This window comes from Canis lupus, chromosome 30 (genome assembly GCF_003254725.2).
Source record: "Canis lupus dingo isolate Sandy chromosome 30, ASM325472v2, whole genome shotgun sequence".
NCBI classification, from domain to species: domain Eukaryota; kingdom Metazoa; phylum Chordata; class Mammalia; order Carnivora; family Canidae; genus Canis; species Canis lupus.
This window is the reverse complement of record NC_064272.1, coordinates 27,351,395-27,376,174: the sequence shown is the minus strand read 5'-3', so window position 1 is coordinate 27,376,174 and position 24,780 is coordinate 27,351,395. Positions and strand designations below refer to the sequence as shown.

General features: G+C 42.2%; 1 protein-coding gene across 8 annotated transcripts in view; it reads right to left on the bottom strand.

Annotated features, from left to right (window-relative positions):
* TLN2 (talin 2) overlaps positions 1-24,780 on the bottom strand; it is a 426,878-nt gene that overhangs the window by 289,152 nt on the left and 112,946 nt on the right. The window contains exons 3-4 of one of the 8 annotated variants that reach the window (XM_049104468.1): positions 5,641-5,694; positions 4,689-4,824 (exon numbers count right to left, since the gene is read on the bottom strand). The exons of 6 other annotated variants lie outside the window; for them this stretch is intronic. The gene's annotated coding sequence lies outside the window, so the exon portion shown is untranslated. The remainder of the gene's footprint in view (positions 1-4,688; positions 4,825-5,640; positions 5,695-24,780) is intronic. One more of the 8 variants, XM_049104470.1, reaches the window with a different exon arrangement.

Here is a 24,780-nt window from a genome sequence, read left to right as displayed (position 1 = left end):
GAAGGTTCTTAAAGCTACCCTGAGGAAGACAAATAAAACATCTTACTAAGGGGTGGCTCAGTTGATTGAGTGTCCTACTCTTGATTTCAGCTCAGGTCATGATCTTAGGGTCATAGGACTTCCCCTCTATGAGCCCCTTATCAGGCTTCCCACTCTACAGGGAGTCTGCTTGAGATTTTCTCTCCTCCTCTCTCTGCCCCTCCCCCAGCATGCTCAAGCTCTCTCTTCTCTCTCAAATAAGTCCTAAAAAAAATAAATGTCTAAGTCTCAACGATTCTAAGAAGAGATTCACCCAATTTATGTGGACTGCAAATACTTTAACTATATAAATGCTACACATCTCCCTCAACTGCCTCCCCCCATGTGGAATCAGTACCACACATTTACTCAGTCTTGAGTCAATCTTATTTTTAAGTAATAAATCAAATAATCTGTAGAATGGCCTCCAAGATTACTCAAGAGCATTACAAAATCATTGTGCTAACAGAACAAGGATAAGTAATTCCCAACTGGGACACAGACTAGCAGACCAAGAATTTGCACTTAAAATTTGGAACCTGAATTCTCAGTGGCATTTTACAGCCAAATAATTATTTCACTAGTCTTCATTCTGGCAAGATGTTTTAGCTCAATTGTGCAAAGATATGCCCAAGATATTATATCCTGCTCTAAATATGCTCTGTTCCCAAATGCCTTCAACTTCCTCCAGGATCCTATTGAACACTCAGACCTAGAAATTCTCCTCCATCCTCTCTGTCCACTTGGGACTCCTGCTCTTCCCCTTCCCCAGCCTACATTTGCAGCCCTGCACCCCCACAATACACTCTAGACCAGTACTCCTTCAGACCACCACGATCAGAACCACCCAAGGAGTTGGAAATGAAAATGGGATTCCCAGACCACTTCCTGACTTGCAGATTAGAATCTTGGATGGAGGAGTCGAGAGTCTGCATTTTCTTTCCTCCTCCTGTTTTTTTTTTTTTTTTTAAAGAATTATAGCCCCGGCCACCAAACACACCACCTAGGACTCTCTGATAATACATCAACATATCCTTTATCTATCACAATCCCCTCCCTCTGTTCTAAACACCTAACCATTGCCTAGCCCTAACTTTGAAACCCATTTTAAACATCCTAGTTAACTTAGGAAATGTCATCTGCTTTGCCTCCAAATGAGAGAAACATTCTTTCTCTCAGCTTCCATAGCATGCTGCATTGGACATGCACCATATAAAATGAGAATTCTGGATTTACTGGTTTAACCAACCAGATTGGGAGATTAAGGGTAGGGACTATGTGCCATACCTGGGTTCATTCCCAGTGACCTGCACATTTCTGGCACATAATAGGTATACTCAGTTCTGAAGGGCACTTGTAAACTTCAACAATTCTACCTAACTTGTGATTCATGTTAAAGTGAACAGATAGACTCAACTGAATAACTTTCAAAAAGAGCCATCTTAAGTGAGTGGAGTAGCTCTCTTAGAGAGCCTACTGTAGAGAGACATACTTCTGCAGAGACCTTCAAGTCTGGCACTCTATAAAGTTTCAAACAAGTCAGCTCACTGAGCACCCACAGTCCTTGCAAGGAGCAAAAACAGATGATGGGAACAAGAAGAAAAATTGGTTACCAAATTTTCTGGGCATGAGCAGATTATAATTAAACATTCTACTCATCAAGAACCAAGACAAATAGCCCAAGAGGATCTGTGTATAGAATAAAGCCTAGATTCAACTAGAGATCATTTATCCTAGAATTCAAAGTTGCCCATAATTTAAAGCTGGAATTGACATTTTTTTTCATTGTCAACCTTTCCTCCAGCCTCTTCTTCCTTTCTAGATTGTCTTTTGAGAAATCACTACATTGCAGCCATAGGACTGACTTGCAGTCAGTCCTTGGTGGTGTTGGCCCAAAACTGAGCTCTAGAGGTTGACCCTTCCTGGCATAAACCAATCAGCACAACCTCATTGTGGGATGAGCAGAAACCCAGACCTAAGCACATGGCATTCCCTGGCTGCCATGATGGTTAAGACTGGACCGGCCAGAGCAAAGCTCAGGTCTTTTGATTGTTATGGATGTGAACAAAGAAGCATATAGCCTTGGTTGCTGCTGGCAGCCAGATTATGAACATCCAGGCACCTACGGAGAGGAAAACAGACCTCAGACAACCATGCCTGCAACCTGAAAAGAGAGCCATTTCTCTGTTAATGAACCAACATGTTCTCTCTTACTGTTTAAGCTAAACTGGATTTTCTATTGTCCCAAGCAGCAGGATACATGCCCACTCCTACCTTTCAAACTCATCTTCCCCTTTTCTCTTATCACATAAATCCACTGTTTCAAGAGTCTATACAGGGTCCCCAAACATACCTCATCCACTCCCACCTCCACACTACATGTGTCATTTATCCTGCCTAAAATGTTCTTCCCTTGCACTGTGCTGCTCATATTTTATCTGGTTCTAGATCCAGGCGGGAATCCTTAGTCTCTCTGAAGGCAGACACTGAGGACCATGGCTTTCTTGTCTCCTCTGAGCTGCCATGTAGAGTACATTATCGATACTAGTTGTCATCCACATTCTACCTTATACTTTAAGTATCCTTTCACAAAGTCTTGCACTGGATTGTAAGCTCTCCATACAGTTGCAATCCCTTGTAAATGGCCCCTCGCCCAATGTCTTGTGACTAGTAGAAAAACCCAACAAATCCTCTTTAGGCAAATTCAAAATGTGATTTAAGCCTCTGATCACTGCCAGTCATACTCTCTTAATTCACATAGCAATGCAGAGGATAGAAAGGAATTTCAAATGGAACATATTTCAACATTACACAGTTGGCCATGGTCCTGTCACATTTCACAACCAGACTGGCAGTAACAGCTGGATGAAGATCAGAAATTTATCAGGCAGTCTTCCCATCTACAGATAACTGAAGTCCTTCCAAAGAAGCTGCAGACTGACTCTGAGTTTTAAGAAGTAGAGTCTTGTACCTTTCAGAATGTGTATAAAATCATCTTAGGGGCAACATCAGAGTAAGAGACATGGAGACACAACCCAAGGCATTGACAAACAACAGGCTCTGATCATCTCAAGTCTTTATGTCCCCTTTTAATATTTGTACTGCAGGTCCCTTTAGAGGGGCTCGGGATACTCAATAAGATTCAAATGAGGAACATGAAATAAACAGATTGAGATTTATCCCCATCACAAAAATGGTTAGGAGACAACGAGTAAATTGAAAAATGATGTCAGGACCAAGTGCCATTTTCATTGAGGATGACAAAAGGAATATAGGAAAAGGTCAAGTTAGTGGGAGCTTTGGGGTATGTGTGTGGGTCTTCACACACAAACAACAAAGATGTCAATACAGCCGCAGAATTGATGTTACCCTGGCCATTCAAAGTCCAACCCTGCTGTGTGTGGCATGACAGCTCTACCTGCACACAGGTTCTGACTGTCCCAGTTGGGAGCTATATTAATAGCACCCGAACATATTTTTCAACAGGTTATAGAAATGGAAGGGCTACCTGACAAAATTTAGATGACTATCTATGATCTGTAAAGCCTTACCTTATAAGTACACATATCTACAATGATTGAGACTTTGTCAGTGGTCCCCTGAGCAACCCGTGGTTTCTGTGATAAAGAGCCAGAGTCATTCTTTCTATAACTGTTTCTTTATCTTCTCTCTTCCTGGATAACACTGTCCTCTTCCTAGGCCCTAAATAGATTCTGAAGAGGTTCACAGACTGTCTGCAGGGGCTGGTAAAGGAATTGTGATACAACAGATCAAAAGCTTGTCCATTGAAGTGTAGGTCTTCTCATGATCTCTGCATATCATATTACTACAAGGAATTTAGTTCTAGATGCTCATGTCTGTAAATGCTCTAAAAATTGTGCTTTGTTGTTAGCCATGTGGCCATGAGAGACGGCTGCCAAAGTACCACCCCTGCTCTAAGGGACTCTGCCCTGGCCCTGTGCCAGGGACCTGGCTTTGCTCTTCCATCCACACTGGCCATCTCTGGCTCCAACTCTCCCTAGCTGAGTGCCGAGGGGCCCTCTATCCTATCCTTGTGCTTGGACGGACAGAGCAAACCTTAGGACAAAGTGATGTCAGAAAGACTGTCTCCTGACAAAACAGTCTAGCCACTACCTCCCTATTTCTCCTTTCAAAAATTTCTTGTCCCACAGACGTGAGCCGGGGAGATAGCAAAGAACCAAAATTAATAGGACAAAAGCAGAGGGGTGAACTCTATCCCATCAAGGGAAACACATATCAACCACCCCTAAAGCTGTCCACATTTTGAAATCCATTCCATGACTCCAACACAGAGGTAGGTCAACTGTAAGAGCAGTCTCCAGTAAGAATATTTCAATAAAGCCATGTGGTTTGCAGCAACTGCTTCTTTTGGCCACGAAAGGTCAGACAAGCACTCCCTTCAATGCTGGTGAGGACTGAACTCAGTGCCTACCTGTCTCCTCACACTGTCTGCCAGTCAGACTGGCCACACCTATCAGGGGACTTGCTCTTCTGCCAAAAGCAGAAACAGCTGCCCAGCTACCCTCCTTCCCCCTACAAACCCCTTCATCAAGCTTCCAGTATGTTCCACCCCACCCAATGTCCTGCATATCTGGCTCTGTTACTTCACAGGATCAGCAGAATATAGAAAGGAAACAAAATCCACAGACCTGGAATTCACAGATACAGTCATGCCTCTGGAGTGTTCTTTCCAAAGCATGTTGAGAGCTACAGGATCAATCTAGGGCACAAACACTCATAGCTTCAAGCTGATATTCTGGGTAACTCCAACAAGTATTTGAGCACCTAGTCAAAACAAGGCACTGTCAATACACCAAACCAGGTGAGGTGCACACAGCAATATGGATTTCATGAAGGCCAACGTCCAGGAATAGACCACCACCGTCCCTTATTGAATTACTTGAAAAAAAAAATTGCCAATTTGCCAAATATTTGCAACCTCTGCTATGCCAATACAAGGTTACAAAGACGTTGCTCCACTAGAAATATCTCTAACTCTGTTCATCTGCCTTTTTCCCCTTTTCCTCCTCCACACAAGAATGCGGACTTTTTCCAGTACCTCAATCGTTATTTCAGCAAGCAATTTATGGAAGGAAGGGCAAAGAAATGTACTATACTGTTCTTTACCCCACAATTTTCCCATATGCATCAGCCAATAAAAGAAAAGCCATAACACGCATAGTGAGCCACTCCCTACAGTCACCTCTAAATCTCCACTGAGGTTTTTTGTTTTGTTTTGTTTTTTTGGTAACTCTACTGAAACTTGCTTTTTAAAGGTTTTTGTCCCCCCAAAAAATGTACGATCAGAGGGTGGAAGGTTAACTTAGGAAAGATGGCTCCAGGAAATGAAAGATGTCCCAAAGCAGGTAAGAGCCTAGAATACTTGCAAGGCTATGGGACTTACATGGTAAACCAGAAGCCTTCCTTCCCAGTTCTCACTGCTTACAATAGGTGGACAGACCATGAAAGATGCTTAGAACACAGATGCCCCAGGGAAGGCAGGAAGCACAAGGTGCCATAAGCTCAAGGACACAGTGGGGACTAGAGAAGTGGGGACTAGAGAAGCCACACCAAGCTGGGCTTGGGGCACCTAGTACATACCTTCCCTGGGCAGAACTTTCCACCTTCTACAACTTTTCCATATTTTTAGATGATCTAGAAAAACAAGAACATTTTTTCAAAATTCATTATTGCAGTGTTATCTCTAATCACTATGTTGTACATTAGATGTCCAAAACTCATTCCTCTTATAAGGTATCCTGTGACTAACATCTCCCCACTTCTTCTACCTCCCAGTCCCTGGTGACCACCATTCTACTTTGTTTCTAGTTCACCTTTATTAGATTCTGCACATAAGTGAGATTGGACAGTATGTGTCTTTCTCTGACTTATTTTACTTAGCATAATGCCCCCAAGACTCATCCATATTAGCACTAAGAGCAAGATTTCCTTCTTTCTCATGACTAATATGCCAGTAGTATACATATCCACACTGCATCTTTATGCACTCTTCAAGAAACATTGTTAAGGAATTTAAAACCTAGAGTATTTAAGGAATTAAGAGAGGGTTCAAGTGGGGCATAATCAACTCTAACAACTATACAGAACACTACAGATAACTTCCCCTCAGGGTTTGATTTTCTTTTAAGAGACAAGGATCATAGAGGGGCCTGAAATGATGCCTCATTACTCTGAGAATGTTAGGGCTGGCAGGACATCAGAGTCCTTCAGGGCTAGACAAACTCAAAGTCCACACTGCCCTTTATATCAGCCCCAACCTCTGCACACACACATTCCCAAAACCCCATCCTGGGTTCTCTTCTCATTCAGTACAGTCCTCATGGTTGCTCATAGAAGAACTGAACATTATGCATTTGTGTAACTGCTTCATTGGTTCAGTAACTATTTCCTAAGGTCCAGGCATGTATCAGAGGTTCCATTTTCCATCATGTAACTAATGCTTGACCATTCCACTAGTCAATAGGCTCCATAAGGGCAGAGGCCATGTCTATACTGTATAGAATGATAACCACAGCCCCTGACATAAAGCCAGAAAGAAGAGGCATTTGATAAATATTGGATAAATATAGTCCAACCACGTTACTACAGAGTATAGGGAGTTCCTGAACAATGAGATGATGGGGACAAAGTCATGCTCCTAGACAGTAACGTGCAAAAGACCACAACCCAAGGCTTCCTCAGGAACATTGAGGGTGAAGTTTATCAAATACTGCTTTGGAGAAAGCAGTGGACACCTATGATGGTCTCCAAGTACTCATTTCCTCTTCACAGTCCCTGCTTATATTTGTGCTTCTTCAGAATGCTGACTTTACTTCCTCAGCTTCAGAATACACATCCTAGGGTCAAGCCCAGCAGCGACGTCCATTTCCCTCGGCACAATATTTGGTAGAGAGCAGACGCACAACTTCAACATCCAAGTTTAATACATTTCAAGACTTCTACTGTTTCAAAGTTGGTGGGCTCTTCCAGGGCTGATGGTCTTCCAGGGCTGACGGTCTTCATTCCTAAGACCTAGAACTCTTGAGGGTATTTTTGCTTCCATGAGTTGTAGACAGCTTATTTGCAGGTGAGGCCAAAATATAGCAGAAAGTAGAGCCAAGAAAATGCTAGAGACATGGATCTAGATATAATACTAACATGCATCTCTGGATCAAACCATACCTGAAGCCCATCCCACAGCTAGGTTTCTTAATTACGAGAACCACTAAATTCCCTTTATTGTTTAAACCAGTACGGGGTAGGTTTTCTTTTTCTGACAACCAAAAGAATCCTAGAATATGTTTGATGCATGACACTGAAAAAGTAAAAACAGAGAGAACATTTACTTCAAAAGGACATCTTACAGGAGTGCCTGGATGGCTCAGTCAGTTGAGCACCCAACTCTTGATTTCAGCTCAGGTCATGATCTCAGGATCATGAGATCGAGCCTGCATCAAGCCCTGAGTGGAGAAGGAAGCCTGCATAGGATTCTCCCTCTGCCCCTTCCCCACACACTCTTGCTCTCTAAAAAATAAAATAATTTTTTTAAACCCCAAAGGATCTTACAGATCAACGAGTGAAAAGAGCCTACCACAATGTCTGGTACTTCACAAGTCTTAAGCATTCTGTTTGTTATGGAAAAATTCATCACCCAGTTCCTCTAAATAATCTTTTCACTTAGTGTAGTAAACAAATTGTTTACGAATAATCTGCGACTTATCAAAGCAGCTAGAATAGCCAGCAGTAAAGGCTTAAGAAGGTTGAAAGTCACTGATAAAGGTTCAATACAAAATGGAAACAAGCATCGCTTAAGTTACAAGAAATATTTATTTAATCATGTCTACAGCCACAGAGTCACAGACTTTATAGACATGTATAAACAAAAACATGACACTATAATAAAGTCTCATTTTTAACCCAACATTTCAAGATGACAACCAATGTATAAAGGGGGGTATTATCTGTTGTGCTGTGTCTGGCTCATTCTCTTCCCATCATGGCCCCTCCCCCACTCCTCACGCACATGATACACAAGGAGGTATGTGGGCAAGGTACCAGTCAAGCAGGCCCCCTGGGTGGACCCTAGCACCGGGGTGGTCCACAGACATGTTTCCCTGAGCAAGATGAGGCAGAGAAAAAGAGATACAGGCATGTCCTTGCGAGAACCATCCGCGACAAAACCAGAAAAGCCCAACTGTTTAAAATCCATGGGGCAAATTCCAGGCCAGAAACAAGAGAAAGGGCCAAGAAAGTCAAGAGCAAGAAATAACAGAGTGGGGAAGGAAAAGTGGAATTTGGCCAAGATAGTGGCCAGTAATAGCAACGGTCAACACTTTGCAAGCACAGCACTATGCCAGACCTTCAATCTCATTAGCTCTTACCGAATCCTCACCAAAACCAGTGAAGTTATTTTTCCCATTTTTTCAATTATGGAAAATTTTAAACATCCACAAAAGCATGGATAACAGTTCAATAAAACATCACTATAGCATAGCTATGAAAGTCTTCTGTGCAGGTAGATTCTTAATGTATCTGTATTCCCTCTACCTACTTCTCACTGCTGCCCCTGGCCTCCAGCACTAAAAAAGCATCATCAAATTATGTCAACAAGCTTGGGCAAAAATGTGAGTCAACCTAATAATTCTGACTTCATCAGTTTATGGCTTGGTTCCTGAAACCTGCCAATCTCCCCTCACCTGAATAAGAACAGCATCTGTCTCCATCATCAACAGTTACCACAGCAAACATCCAGAGTTTCCACATCCCAGGGATCAGCAAAAGATCTCTGAATCCCTCTCTTCCTCCATACATCCCATTAGGGACAAGCGAATGTATCTTGGTATTGAACTCACTGGTGATTTTCCCTAGGGGTATGTGAATTTTGTCTGTCCAACTAGATCATGCACTGTGCCCCTGGAAGTCACTGTCTAAACCCTTTCACGATCAAATCCAAAGTGCTGCCCCCAGGCAGAAAGGCCTGCCACACTCTGGGTTTTGCTTAGCTCTCTGGTTTGTCAGCATCCTAACTCTCCATGGACATGGAACATTTTGAGGTTCTACCGTTACCTCCCAGCCTTCTGCACATGTTCTCCTACCTCCTATCCTTTGACTGAAAGGTCTTCCCTCCTTACCACCACCGGCCAGCATCCCAAGCAGCCTGGCTAACATTCCTTTCCTTATCTCACTCTGAAAGCCCTTGTGATAACCTATCCCATCCTAGAAAGGGTCAGATACCATGGCTTTGCAGTCCCATGATGCTTGTATGTATCTTTCTCTCACACCCACCACATCATTTTATAGTCATTGGTTCTTAGGTACCCCACTCCCACCATTATAGAGTGATCCTTGAGAAACATTTACTCACTTTTTAATTTTTTGCTGTTGTTTACATTTAGTGGAAATCCAGGGCATATGAGTTCATTTGGACTGAGTGTGAGCATGCCCATTTGTATGTATCTGCATAGTAAGCAGTTGAAGGTCTAGTAGTTAAGTCCGAATATTTACTTTTGCTCATTTTTTTTTTAGTGTCCCATGTCTAACAATGGGCCTGACACATAGGTCTTCATGTAAGGTTTATGGAATAAAACAAGCCAGTGAAACGTTGAGATGATGGCCAGATGGATAGCAGGGAACATACCTTCAACTTTTAAAAATCTCTCCAAACAGTTTCATGGCCAGACGGTGCTGAGATGTCACCCACTGAGAGAAGGAACCCCTGGGTTCATCACCCACCATCCACTAGGACTCCCTCCTTCCAGTTTCACAGGTGGTTCACAGGATTGATAGACAGGCTTGTATTCACCCTGCTCCTGCCTTCCACCGTGAAATGCTGACTTTTATCACATTGTCTGCCAAGCCCTTGTCTGAAATGAAATGCAGACTTCTAACCCCTCCAGCTGTCCCTCCCTACTAAAGGTGAACTATCAGCCCACACACATGCACAGTCCTTTTCCACACCTGACTCAGCGGTACATGTGGTAGAAACACCACTGTTACCACGATTATTCAAAGCACAGTGTGCTGGTCCAGGTACAAATCCCACCCATTCTTGGCACATATAGAAAAGGACAACCCTGTTCATGTCCAAAATCCTACACCCGTAGAAACATGCAAATGAGAAAGTTCGTCTGCCAGCACTGCCTGGGAAGTAGTCTACTTGCCATTTGACTCAGGTTGTGGTGGAGGAGTGAGTGGCAGGGTACCAGGGAGAGGAAATCCAATCTTTCCCTGCAAGTAAGCTATAGTTTCTACTAGGAGGTTAGCCTTAAAATTTAGATTCCACTGGTATTCTCTTTGCAAATCATGACTAAACCATCCTTAATTCCCCTGTGGAGGCAAGTGACAGGATACTGTACTTTAAGGCCTATTGTCATTTTATGTTCTCCTAAAAAATAAAAATGTTTTATTATGGTAATCAGCATGTTACAAAGCACTCACCTTCTTTCCAGAGTAAATCAAATCAGAGAGATCTTCCCCTAGATTTTTTTTTTTGAAGCATTCCATTAGTTCTCAGAAGTTCTAATATCTCTTAGAGTGACAGCGCTAGGTTTATTGAATCACAAATGGCCTAAGTCTGTCAAATAGGGATATTTTACTTCACACAGAAAGGGGTCAGAGGGTAGGATTTAATCTTTTCATTTACAGGTACAACTCAGCTCTCTTTGTCTCTTACAGATTGATTTCTACATCCACACAGTTCCACATGTACAAACTAAGACCCCAAATCTAAAACCAAGGAGGAAGGACCTTCTCAAGGCCCCTCAAGCCACAAGAGACAGAATTTGCTTCTGTATGTACATGTTCCTGAAGAGACTTTTCTATTGCAAAATTTGCCACCAGTTTATTCTTCTGACAAAGACGAGCTCCAATCTCACACTTCTGAGGCTCTGGATGAATTGTTACATCTAATGCAAAATACGGAAAATGATACCTTGCAGTGGGAAACTACAAATAGTTAAGGCTAGTGGAGTAGAAATGTTATCACTGCTCAATACCACACGGCTGCTCATTACTGTTATCCTTAAACTCTTGGTAAAAGTAGGGAGGTAGTCTTCAAAGGGTAACAACCAAAACAAGGCTGGTGTTCTTCAAGGCCTGGGAAAAGCAGAGTTGCAGTAGAGAGAGAAAGTGAAGACATTTAAGTAGCCTCCCGAACACCATTCTAAGGAAAGGGTGCCCTGATTGAACATCTGAACTGGGCTCTTAAGACCAAAAAATCCCCAAAGCACAAGAGCCGGGCCATCTATCAGGCTTGAAGTGGTTAGAACTACCCCTTTAAAACTCCCCTTTGGGCCCTTCTGATGCAGCAGCTAGCCACTTGGATGAGCCTCACCACCGGGTAAACCATCCAGGACTGTGGGCTAGGAGTGAGGCCCAGCTGAGGGACTGAGCAAGTCAATCAGCTCAGTTTTTTTGAGGCTCAGTTGTTTCATCTTTTGAGGCTCAGTTGCTTCATCTAGGAAATGGGTTAGTTTCAAGCCTCCAGTGAGATGATAATCTTTCAGAAGTTTATATAAAGCATGGCATTATTACTCTACCTTCCAGGAGTTGAGGCCTTCTCAACTCAGGTAAACTAGTTCAACCTATGGATTGATTAAGTAAGCATTGTATGAAGATGAACCCCTCACCCCTTGAAAATCAAGGAACTATCAGTCCTAGAGATGAAGGGGGTTCCTTCAATACTGCTTATTTAGAAAATATCTTTTAAAAGCAACATCACAGGCATCTATTATTGGAAATAGATTGGTCAGGAAAGTATTCTACAGACTTGATAAAGCGCTAGCAAGAGAGTATCCATCCATCACTTCCCTCCTCCCCCATAATGACAGCACTGAGGCCACCTCCAGACCACTGCTGCTCAGACATCCACATGACTGTTACGCTGCTCAGATGGCCCAGAGGGAAGACAACAAATGTACTGTACAGGCCAATGGTCATTCACCACAAGGAGGCAAAAATACAAAATTTGTGAGTATTCAAGTAGCCTCTTTAATCAGTAAGTCATTTTCCTTGAATTCTTTTCTAAAAGGCACCCAAAAAAATAAATAAATAAATAAATAAAAGGCACCCAAATAGGGTGCCCCATAAGAATAAAAATGAAGTATCAGAAGCACCCATGGCTGAGAAAAGGCTATCTTAACAAGAACCCATGATCTTTGACACATAGGTATTTTAAGGGAGAATCACAGAAAAGTGGTTCCAGGCCTCCTGTCCATTAGCAACACCTGGGCAGCTTTTAAAAGGCCAATGCTGGGATCCCTGGGTGGCGCAGCGGTTTAGCACCTGCCTTTGGCCCAGGGCGCGATCCTGGAGACCCCGGATCGAATCCCACATCGGGCTCCCGGTGCATGGAGCCTGCTTCTCCCTCTGCCTATGTCTCTGCCTCTCTCTCTCTCTCTCTCTCTGTGACTATCATAAAATAAATAAATAAATAAATAAATAAATAAATAGGCCAATGCCTGGGCCCCACCCTACATATTGTGGTTTAACTGGTATGGATTGTGGCCTGGGCACTTGTAGTTATGCATGCTTCCCAACACTGCAAACCACTAATTAAGAGTATCTTCAAGAGGCGTCGCGTCTGGGGGGGCTCAGTTGGTTAAGCATGTGTCTTCGGGTCAGATCGTGATCCCATGATCCTGGAATTAAGCCCCACAATGGGCCTCCCTGCTTAGTGGGGAACCTGCTTCTCCCTCTCCTTCTGTCTCCACTTATGCTCTGTCAAATAAAATCTTTTTTGGGGGGGGGGCACCTGGGTGGCTCAGTGAGCGGTTGAGTGTCTGCCTTCAGCTCAGGGCATGATCCCAGGTTCCACGATTGCGCCTCACATCAGGCTCCCCACAGGGAGCCTGCTTCTCCCTTTGCCTGTGTCTCTGCCTCTCTCTCTCTCTCTCTCTCTCTCTCTCTCTCATAAATAATAATAATAATAATAAAAAGAGGGTCTTCAAACTACAGAGCAAATGAGCGTTAAGCAAGTTTTGAAACGGGCAGCCCAGGTGGCTCAGCAGTTTAGTGCCACCTTCGGCCCAGGGCGTGGTCCTGGAGACCTGGGGTCGAGTCCCACATCGGGCTCCCTGCATGGAGCCTGCTTCTCCCTCTGCCTGTGTCTCTGCCTCTCTCTATGTCTCATGAATAAATAAATAAAAATCTTAAAAAAAAAAGAAAGTAAGTTTTGAAACTTAACATGAATTTTAAGATGTGGGATTCCCAAAGAAACAGCAATCAACAACAAGAAAACAGTAACAATAATAGAAACCAAGGGAAGGTCATGTGTATTCAGTTTGTCATTTTAAGGAGGAAAAGTCCATAAGCACATTTACAAAAACCAAATACTAGGAATCGATCGTGGTGGTGATTTCATGACTTTATACATTTGTCAAAACCCATACATACACACAACAGAGTTATTGTGTGTAAATAAAAAATAAATTAAAAACCTACGGGGGGGTGGGGGGAGTCAAGTGATGTACTCATTAGAATCACCCAGCAAGCTTTTAAAAATTCTGCTGCCTGGGCTACACCCCAGAACCTCTGGTAGGACCTGAGCATCCTTTTAAAAACTCCACAGGTGATTCCAATGGGCAGCCATGTTTCCTAATTCCCAGAATGGCAGGGAAAATCAGGCCAAAGTCATGTTAACAATGTATGCATAGCAGTGTGGCTTCTAAGAGCCATCTTTGGGTACCTTCCACTCATCCAGGGAAGTTCACTAACTAAAATCTTTCTTTCTATCAACTTTTGTTGGGTTTCAAAATATTGCCATGCCCCAACAAGCCAAACAAAAGAAATGCCTTGATACCCAATATTAGCACACGACAGTGCCACAAAACTTGCTGATAGGTTTTCAGGCAAGAAAGTAGTTCTCAAACATTAAAATCCCCTGGAAAGGAGGTTCCAATACACCGATTGCTGACTCCACTCTGAGTTTTCTGATTCGGTAAGGTCGGGGTAGGGTCACAGAACCTGCATCTCTAACAAGTTTCCAGGTGCTGCTGTTGGGAGCACCATGTTCTAAGGAAATCTGAGCTAAATAAATGGTCAGAGACATGAAAGCCAAGGCTGAAGCTGAACCAGACAGTTCTCCAGCCAGGACAGCCAGAGAGCACAACTTATTGGTCAGTTTCAGTGAACAAGTTGTATTTAGATACTGACCTTCAGGAAGACATTACGAAGATCTGCATGTACCATAGAATAGATTATTTCAGCTAGAAACATCTTGCTACTCAAAGGGTGATGCACAAACCAACATTGGCATCACCTAGTACTGGTTACAAATGCAGCATCTAAGGCCTTACCCCAAACCTTACTGGTTCAGACACTGAATAGGATTCCAGGGGGATTAAATGCACATTAAATTGGTTTGACCAATTCCCTCACTCACACCACAGACAGTTGCTGAGTTCCCACTCTGCACAATACCAACCAGTCAAATGGGCCGGCCAACAAGCTTCTGCCTTCCTGGAGCATCTATGGAGTAAAGGATAAAACTAAAGCCCAGAGCTGTGGGACTTGCCAAGGCCACAGAGCCAATGTGGTAGAGATAGGTTTAGAACTCATGTCTCCTAAACCCTATATAGTAGTAGAAACAATACAAAAGATTGACTCTATCAAAATTGCAAACGATTCCAAGAAAAGAGGGTATCAAAAAATAAATCACAAGTCAGTTTCTTCATACCAAGTCAGGATATCTCATATTCCTAATCCTCATTAATGTCTACTCTGACCAAACGAGCATGGCTAGATTACACTGGCCGATTCAGGGTGTTTATTTATGCAGCTAATTTTTTCTCAGATCTCAGAACAGGATAAACAAACAGGTGTTAAGTGGAAAAATATCCTGACCACAGGCATCACCTAATACTCAAGATATTTCTTGTGGTTATTTAAATATATTCAGAGAGTAAACTTCCCGATTCGACTGTTATGTCAAAATTTACTGTTATGATTCCTTTTGGTAATGACCCAATTATTGTTCTTTCTTACTTCTTCCTAATCATCTTCCTAAAATGTAATGCTGTGATACATTTCAGTAATGACCCAATTATTAGTGTTTTTTCTCCCTAAACTATTGTCCAGTTGGAGGAGCACTAACATTTGTCTACCTGTTTTATATAGATTATCCTACTTAATTTCATTGTTCCTAACATACAAGGAAGGGGGGGAAAAAAGCATATAGGTAGCACAGCCAAGTAGGCAGAGCCAGGCTTTAAGTCTAGCTCTGACTCCTAATTCCTATTATTCAAAGTGAGGTCCTTGGATCTCCCACCTGAAGCAGCTTAGAAATGCAGACCCCTGATTTAGCCTGGACCTGCTAAATCAAAGCCTGCATTTTAATCCCTGGTGATTAATGTCCACACTAACATCTGGGAAGCCCTGCATCCACTATCCCAAAGCCAAATGACCCAGCTCCCATTAATTAAAACCAACAGCAAACCTCTTTGGTTCATGACATGAGCAGACAGGAGTCAATCACCTAAGCCCCAAAGCTACCAGAATGGGATGTTTGTCCTATGACTAACTCGTAGTAATTCACAGGTCTTGCTGCATGGGGTCTTTCTTAACCACTGACCACAGATTGCAAGACATAAAGACCAACTTCGCTCCCTGGGCAGAGTGCCAGGATAGTCGATAATCCTGGTGCTAGTATCAGCAAACACCCATAAAAACAAATACGGTCATGATACAAATCCTCCAAGCATTGCCCACAGGAGGCAAACTTTTTTGTAAAATAATAAGGGGAGAAGAATATTCTCAGAACAAAAATCAGCTAATTATCTTAGTCTCTCTAAATATATATATGCATTATATATAAAATTATATATATATATATAAATATATAATAAAATGATCCTTAGAGTCTAGAAATTTGAATTAGGGCTCCTATAATTACGTGAAAGCCAGCTCCAAATAGATCACTGTCAGGAACAAGGGAAGGGATAGCAGATATCATCAAAGGAATACAACCCCATCAGCTTTCCCTGACTCAAATCTGGAATTTCTCAAAGTGTGGGTCACAGATCATCTGCTTCAGAATCACACCAATATTAAAAATGCATGTTCCTGGGCTCAAGTCACATGGTTAATAATCCCTTCCCTATGGGTCTCTGCACACATAAATATTTGAGGCCAACTGCCCACCTGGCCCAGGTACAGTTCAAGGCGAACCATCAGACTCATTAATCTTATCTTCACAACAATGAAACATCAAAATTTCCAATTTTCTGAGGAAGAACCCATCAGGGAAGTTGAGTGTGTTTGCCCAAGGTCATACAGCAGGTAAGCAACAATGACTTCATATTTAGGCTTCTTCAACTCAATCAAGGCATCAAATTCACACAAACCAAAGAAGAGGGAAGCACGGTCCTGTTGCCAAATCACTATTTGCTATGTGAAGCAAGAGTAATATTTTTCTTTTCTTTTTTTTAAGAAGTTTGTTTTATTATTATTTTATTTATTCATAGAGACACAGAGAGAGAGGCAGAGACACAGGCAGAGGGAGAAGCAGGCACCATGCAGAGAGCCTGACGTGGGACTCGATCCCGGGTCTCCAGGATCACGCCCGGGGCTGCAGACGGCGCCAAACCGCTGCGCCACTGGGGCTGCCCAAGAGTAATATTTTTCAAAAAACGAAAAGAACTAAAGAAAGAAAAGAAGAGAGAAGAGAAGAGAAGAGAAGAGAAGAGAAGAGAAGAGAAGAGAAGAGAAGAGAAGAGAAGAGAAGAGAAAAAGATTTGGGTTTTTTTGTAGCGTATTTCAGGGGCTGTTCTGTGTCTTACTTCCCAGGAGACCACAACTGCCAATAGGGACAATCACATATCACATTGTAAGGGGCTGTGTTGAGCAGCTGGCTGGGAGCTGTGCATGACCACCATCTATCATCCCAATAGCCTGATTAAAGTTCATTTAGCTTCAAATTCAAACTATTACCAGTAAATACTATTCTAAGTAGCTTAGATCCTTCTATTATATAACTTGGGTCATTCATCATCTGGAGAACATCCACACTACTCTCAAACAACAGATACCCAAATGGACAGGCTTCAGGGAACTCCTCTGAAGCTCCACCCAAAATAGACTCCTGAACCCCTTCAAGCTTGGAGATAATGATTCAGAGATGAAAAGCAAATCCATAATAGCACTGGGGGACCTCTCATGCTTACAAGTGAGTGGGGAAGGCCCAGTAAAATACAAAAACCAGAAGCCATATAAGATGGATAAATTCAGCTGGCATCTGCCTTTGGCTTAGGTCATGATCACAGGGTTCCTGGATTAAGTCCTGCATCAGGCTCCCTGCTCAGTGGGGAGTCTGCTTCTCCTTCTGCCCCTCCCCCTGGCTCCTGCTCTAATAAGTATGTCCAAAAAATATGCATGGCAATACACAATATACATTAGTTCAAAGACCAATGAATGATAAACTAGAAAAAGTTACTTGCTACTCTAAAAAAGGACTTTTTTATTAAGACCTCTAACAAACGGACAAGAAATAGACCAACTACCTAACAAAAAAAAAAGGCACAGAAGTATGAACAAGAAAGGTCAGAAAAGGAGTTCTTCAAGAAATAAAAAGATAGTCAACCCCATTTATGAGAGAAATTCAAATTAAAACTACAGCAAGGGCAGCCCTGGTGGCTTAAAGGCTTAGCGCTGCCTTCAGCCCAGGGTGTGATCCTAGAGACCTGGGATCGAGTCTCACGTCAGGCTCCCTGCATGGAGCCTGCTCCTCCCTCCACCTGTGTCTCTGCCTATCAAATAAATAAAATCTTTAAAAAATTAAAAATACTAAAACTACAGCAAGACACTTTTTCATCTGTTGAAAAGACAAAGATCAAAATGTCCAACACTATGGATACAGGATTGGGGAAATCAGACTTCTCTTACATCTTTCCTCCAAGGAGAGAAATTTGGCAGTGTCTATCAAGCTGTAAAAATTTACAATCCTACTTTTAGGATTTTATTGTATAGAAAAGTTCTCATGTATGCCAAATCCTACTTGTTCATGGATATTAAGAATCACAAAATAAATATTAGAGACCTGAAAATGTATCAACAGGGAACTAGGGAAGTTATGATGCATCCAAAGAAAAAGAATAAGCAACCATAAAACTACAGCAACACCTAGCAGTTCTACAAGTACTTCTATGCAAAGAGCTACAAAATACAGAGCAAAACACTAAAAAGTAAGCAGAAAATGCTATCACTTGTGCTTTAAAATACATACAGTTGTAATATATACACATATACACACATGCATGATTGTCTACACATAGATGGTCTCTAGAGGGACACATAAGGTGCCTGACAGAGGTAGGAAGGATAATTACTGGCCCCAAATATCTCCCCCTCCATGCACGTACTGCTTGCTTATTCAGATAAAAAAAACTTAAGAACAACCAAGTGAGAGGCACCTGGGTAGCTCAGTCAGTTAAGCGTCAGACCCTTGAATTTGGCTTAGGTCATGATCTCAGAGTTGTGAGATGGAGCCCAGCTTCGGGCTCTGCACTGGGCACAGAGTCTGCTTAAGATTTCTCTCTCCCCCCACTCCTTCTCTGCCCTCCCCCCACCGTCCCACCCCTCTAGCATTTCCTCTAAAAGTATAAAATTACAAAATAATGAGAAAAGCAGAGATTGGAGATGGGATGACATAAAGAAACCAATGTATGTGTTAAGTTGTAGCCCATTCTCCCTTACATCTCTCTCTAGTAGTAATCTGACAGTACCTATTAAAAGGCCTAAAAACATTCCTTCAGCCCACTTAATTCCACTTTTAGTTATCTGTCCCAGAACACTGAAAAAATTTTATGTACAAAGGGGTCTGTCGAAGTATTATCTATAATCATGAAAAAAATGGAAACAAGTACAATGTGTGTTGGCCAGGCTTTTCAGTTCTGCTAAGCAGGAGAATGAATGGATGAAACTTACAAGATACATAACTTACTGAGCCTAAACCAGCACAAAGCTTGTGACACATGGTAGCTATAAAGGAGGTGCTATAAAGGGACAGAATAAGCAATTGGTCACCCAGTACTCATTAGCACCCAAAATTGGCCACGCACTGTTGATACCCATTCTGGCCCAAATCATCCATTACGAAAAAGAAAAGCTCTTTAATGTTCAAGAGGAGCTTTGATAAGAGACACCTGTGGCCAGAACACTTGCTCCTGCATTTTTTTTTAAGATTTTATTTATTCATGGCAGGGGGGGGCGGGCAGGGCAGCTCAGAGACATAGGCAGAGGAAGCAGGCTCCATGCAGGAGCCCAACATGGGACTCAATCCCAGGACTCCAGGATTCCGCCCTGGGCTGAAGGCGGTGCTAAACCTTTGAGCCACCAGGGCTGCGCCCGCTGCTGCATTTCTGAAACAGATCAAGTGTATAGGCTCCAGATACCTTCTGTCTCCTGGGTCCCCTTATTCTCAGATCTCATCCTTATAATTACTTCATCAGCAGAGAAAGGTATGGTGGCCAATAAACAGGATATATGAACACTGCCAAGCCAGGATACAAATAATGTGGCCTACCTCTTCTGCTGGACCTATGTGTATTAACCTAATCCTTCCCCTTGCTTCTTACTATCTATTTAAATGGACTCAACCTGAATAATTTAAACACCTTAATTTGGTTTGAGGGCCAGTTTTTTACTTCTAGGATATTATCTTTGAAAGCTACCACAGCATCAAGATAATTTCCCACTACTACAAATATAGAAAAGATGAGGTCAATTTTGATATATCCATTTAAATTATGTATCAATTTAAACCACATTTACAGGATTTGAAGTAACATAAGCATTGCCAATACTATTTGTAAAATAAAATATAAAAACGTAAACTGTATTTTAAATTTACAATTTTACTCCAAGTATACAAATATCTACTTAAAAAAAAAAAAAAAAAAAAAAACTCAGGAGGGCTCCTGGCTGGCTCAATCAAGTTAGAATGCAACTCTTGATTTCAGGGTCATGAGTTCAAGCCCCACTGGGTATACAGATTAAACTTAAAAAAGATAAAAATAAAAATAAATAAAATAACTTAAGGAGGGATCCCTGGGTGGCTCAGCGGTTTAGCGCCTGCCTTTGACCCAGGGCACTATCCTGGAGTCCCAGGATCAAGTCCCACATTGGGCTCCCGGCATGGAGCCTGCTTCTCCTTCCTCCTGTGTCTCTTCCTCTCTCTCTCTCTCTCTGTCTATCATAAATAAATGAATAAATAAACCTTTAAAAAAATAACTTAAGGAAAAGCATTAAAAGCATGTATTACTCCAAAGTAAATACACACATGTCATGTCTAAAATATGTTATATCTTATACACGTTTTTATAATCTAGAAAAGTTATAAATTTTTTAAATTGCAGAGAAAAAGACTAGAAGGAGATCTGTCAAAATGGCAAACCACTGTGGGTTTTGGAGTAACTATTTTATTCTTCCAGTTTCATATTACTTTAGTAATAATCATCTTCTACTTTTACAAAGACAAACCTAACAAAAACCACATATTTCTCTTTGAGAAAAAAAGGCTGGCAGTGGTTAAAAACCACCACCTAAAAATCAGCCCAGAAACTGAGTTAAAGCCTTACTGTATTCAGCTATAAATCTCCATAAACTCCAGGTGAAAATAAAATCTGTTAGAATCTTCCTGTCTCAACTGTGGGAATAAGATGGAAGAAGTTTTCTGCAAAGTTCCCAAACTATGTGTTCATCTTTGGGACTGACTCACCACTCTTTCCCCAAGGATGTGAAGTCATTTTTGTCAGTGATGGATATGCTGTTTTTACTAATATAAGAGTCCAGTGACCCTCCTGCTGTGCTCAAACACCTGTACTTAGAACAGGTGATAAGCCAGGTGGGCTTTTCATTAAGCAAGGTTTGTTTTAGCACCCACAATACAAGCCAATGTGGTTTTTTTTTTCTTTTTAAGATTTAATTTATTTATTAGCAGAGAGAAAGAGAATGCATGCACACAAGTAGGCAGAGTGAGAAGGAGAAGCAGGCTCCCCACTGAGCAGAGAGCTCAACACAGGCTGGATCCTGGGACTTTGGATCATGGCCTAAGCTGAAGGCAGATGCTTAACCAACTGAGCCACCCATGCGCCCCTAGGCCAATAGTTTCTTGAGGCAGAACATGGGGAATTTTATCCCCAACCCCAGCAGTACAAGGACAAAGTTACCAGTTTAACCAGCCAGGCCCTATAGTGGGCACCACATGGACATTTGGCATATTCCAGAAAAGACCAAACCTTGCCATATAATCATCACCTAAAATGATTCTGGAGAACTCAAAGGTAACTGGAAAGACCTGATAGCTTCCCCAGTTCCACAAGCTGCAGTATGCACTCCTCACCCACGGGTCCAAAATCCCAACACATGCTCCCAATGGCCATATCCCTAGAATTTTCCCTTGAAGACTTCCCAAACATTAAAGGGAAGCTCATGGCTCAGTATCTCTTTGGTATCCAGTGTGCATGTACCTGTATGTTTATGCAAGTGTGTACACTGTAGATGCACGAATAGACTAACAGACTCTATACAAGCCATCTGTTGATATATATGCACACATACTGCAGTACCCACACAGGATACTTATGGCTTGGGAACTCTACGGCCTAACTTTCTGTTAAATGTGGTTTCCTCTGTACACATGCAGGATAAGCTCCCGGATTATAGGAGCTGGCTTCTGTAAACCTTCCATTCCCTTTACACAGAAACAACATTATCAAACTTCCCAAAAGAACTAGAAATTGCTTGGGACAGAATCCATGAGAGATCCATTTGGGCCAGCATCCTGAGCTGATAGCATCTGAAATTTTAAGTTTTTGCTTCCATTTGGAGGTGTAAGGATCCATTTGGAGGATCCTTTCCTTTAGGATCTGAGGGATCCTGACCAACAAAGAAAGTCCATTAAAACACCACAGGAAAGTTCCCTGAGATCACTGTAATGAGCCAGGCCAACCCTACAACAGAGGCCGCTGTTGGGTCCTGGTGTTGGCTTCATTGAGCCACAAAGGAGACCCCGATGAGATGCAGAAGCACAGCCCCAGGAATGCCTGTGTGCATACAGCGAGCCAGAGTGCCCAAGAGTGATGGCTATACATGGGCACACCTATATATCTAAAGGCAATGCACCAGTATTTTTCAGTCATTAGAAAAGCAAATACTGACTCATTTCCTTAAATACCCTGTTTATGGGGTTTGTGGAGTATCCTCTAAGCAAGAAAAAATAATGCACGTTCTACATGAGCAAGCCCATCATTGCCATTCTTGCCTATCCTTCATGCCTACTCCCCGCAGTAATGCCTAATTGCTCCCCTTTAGCTGGTCACCTGGCAGTTCTCACCAGTAGCACAGGTATAGATCCAACACCACGCCACAAAAAGTCCTGACAGCAGAGAGGATCAGAAAGCCTCGGCAGGATGTCAGGGGAAGGATACTGACAAAAGTGGCCAGAACTAGAGGGAGGGGCGCGGGGAGCTGATGCAGGAGGGCGGCATCCAGCCAGTCTCCGTTCTGCTGCAAACCAATTCCACAGGGCACAAGGGACACACTGTTACTAAATGTATAATACAAGCAAAGTACAGCAAGTTAAAACTGACAAGAGAACGCTGATTGCAGCCAATTTTCAGATTTCAGATACCAGGAGTAAAAGATCAAACTGAACTCTGACATTACCACAGCAAAGAAATGGTACTAACCTTGCAATGACCTGAGAAAATATCACTAGGGAGGGAGGCTGGGGACATCCCTAAGCATCTAGTCAATGACCCCACTACCATTACCAAAGTGAACATGGGGATATATTCCATCAATTCTAGTAGAACCAAGTCACATTAATTCATATGCACAAGCTAATCCCATGCGGCTTTTAAATCACCTCTAAAAGACTGGTAAACATTTCAGGAAGTCCTCAGAACGTTTTACACATCACCCTCATTTTGCGCCAGAAGATCTGTCACCAGGGCTGGCTTCAGCAATTTAGTTTCAAGAAGCAAATCAAACATATCCTTTGGTATGCAGGGCAGTACACGCTCTGGCTAAGAGGGCAAGATCTACAGCCAGACTGAACAGAGCCATGCTACCTTGAGGAAGCGCCTTACATTCCCTAAGCCTCAGTTGCCTTACATGTAAAACTGAAAGAGCAACAGCAAGTCTTGTAAAGATTTGTGGCATGAACTAATTGCACACAAATACCAGTGGCAACAAGAGTGAGGGCTACAACATCATTACTCTCTATTAGCTAACTTTATGACTTGAGGTCAATCATTTGCATTGAGGGCCTCTTTTCCTCCTTTAGTACAAAATGAAGAAAAACCCTTTCTAACTTAACACATTTTGATTCTAAACTCCACTCTATTCACCTGCTTGGAGACTCATGAGCAGTAGAAATGGACTAGAATTTCCAAATCTTATCAGAGTTTCAAACATATGTACAAATGGATAAAAGCAAACAAAGAACACATGTATGAAAGCAACCCAACAGATTGTCAGTTCTAAAGCCGGAAGTCTGAATAAAAGCATAGGGGACTATAATGTCAACAGGTATCAGCCTGACACTACGCCAGGCACAGAGCTGTCTAAGTTACATCATTTTATCTATTCTTATGAGTTTATTTTGAGGTGTCTTAAGTCCTGTCTGAGGTTCAGAGAAAATCAACTGGCTTTTATCCCAGGAGAACAGCTCTCCTTGGCTCTCTAGCCTGGGGTCACTCTCTATGCCACTCTGCTTCATCACCACTGAGATCCAATGAGGAAGTCAAAACCACTTCCTACACGTATCCCTATGAGGATGAGAACTTTTATGTTAAAAACTTGTGAAGTATAAAATCCTCCATTTACAAAGCTTCTTCCTATTCAGTTTTTTTTTTTTTTTAAGCAAGGATTTTAATTTACGTACCAATAAGACACTTTAATTCCCCCACATTGAAAAGGCTGTGTTATCAGGGCACAGGAATGCTGGGAATAGCCCCAAATTCTCATAAATAAGGTGTCTCAAGTGGTTTTAAGGACTTTCCCTCTTAAGGGACTGCCAAGGTAGGATATATATTTACAAAATGCCTAACTGGGAAGCAAAGAGTGGTCTCTGTGTCAAACAACCCTACACCATCAGAAAGGAAATAGGAACAGCGTCTAATCCCCAGTAACCATGGGTGGCAGGGGTTGGGGTTTGCATGGTGGACTCACTCACCTACTGCTATGCCTCCAGGTCACCGCCCAAGACTGTGAGCTCTTCCCAGCTGAGATCTGTATGCTCAATATGGCAAAGGAACTGAAGGTTATCTCACAATCCTAGAGCACTAGATAACTTGCCTTTTATCTTTAATTTACAACTGGTTTTAATTTTTTAAAGTCTATATATACTCTTTAAAATTAATTTTAGGGTACACATGGTCGCTTTCCATGTGTGCTTTAAGAAGTATGCTCCATTTATAGGAGGTGTGTTCTACACATGCTGCTACATTAAGTTTCTACGTCTACTATTTTGTCTGATATTTCAATTACTAAGAAAGGTGTGTGAAATTCTCCCATCATGCCATAGTGTTGTCCATTTATCCCTCTGACATTCAGTTACTTTCTCTATATCTGAGAAATTATTAAGGGCAACCAAGTTTAGAATTATTACATGTCCTACATTAACAGTGTTGCAGATTTCTATTTTACAAACAGCTTCAGAATCTGTAGACTGGGGTGTGAGGTCCCAACTCCATAACCTGCTCTAAGTCCCAGTTTGCTCATCCCTAAAAACAAGGTATAACC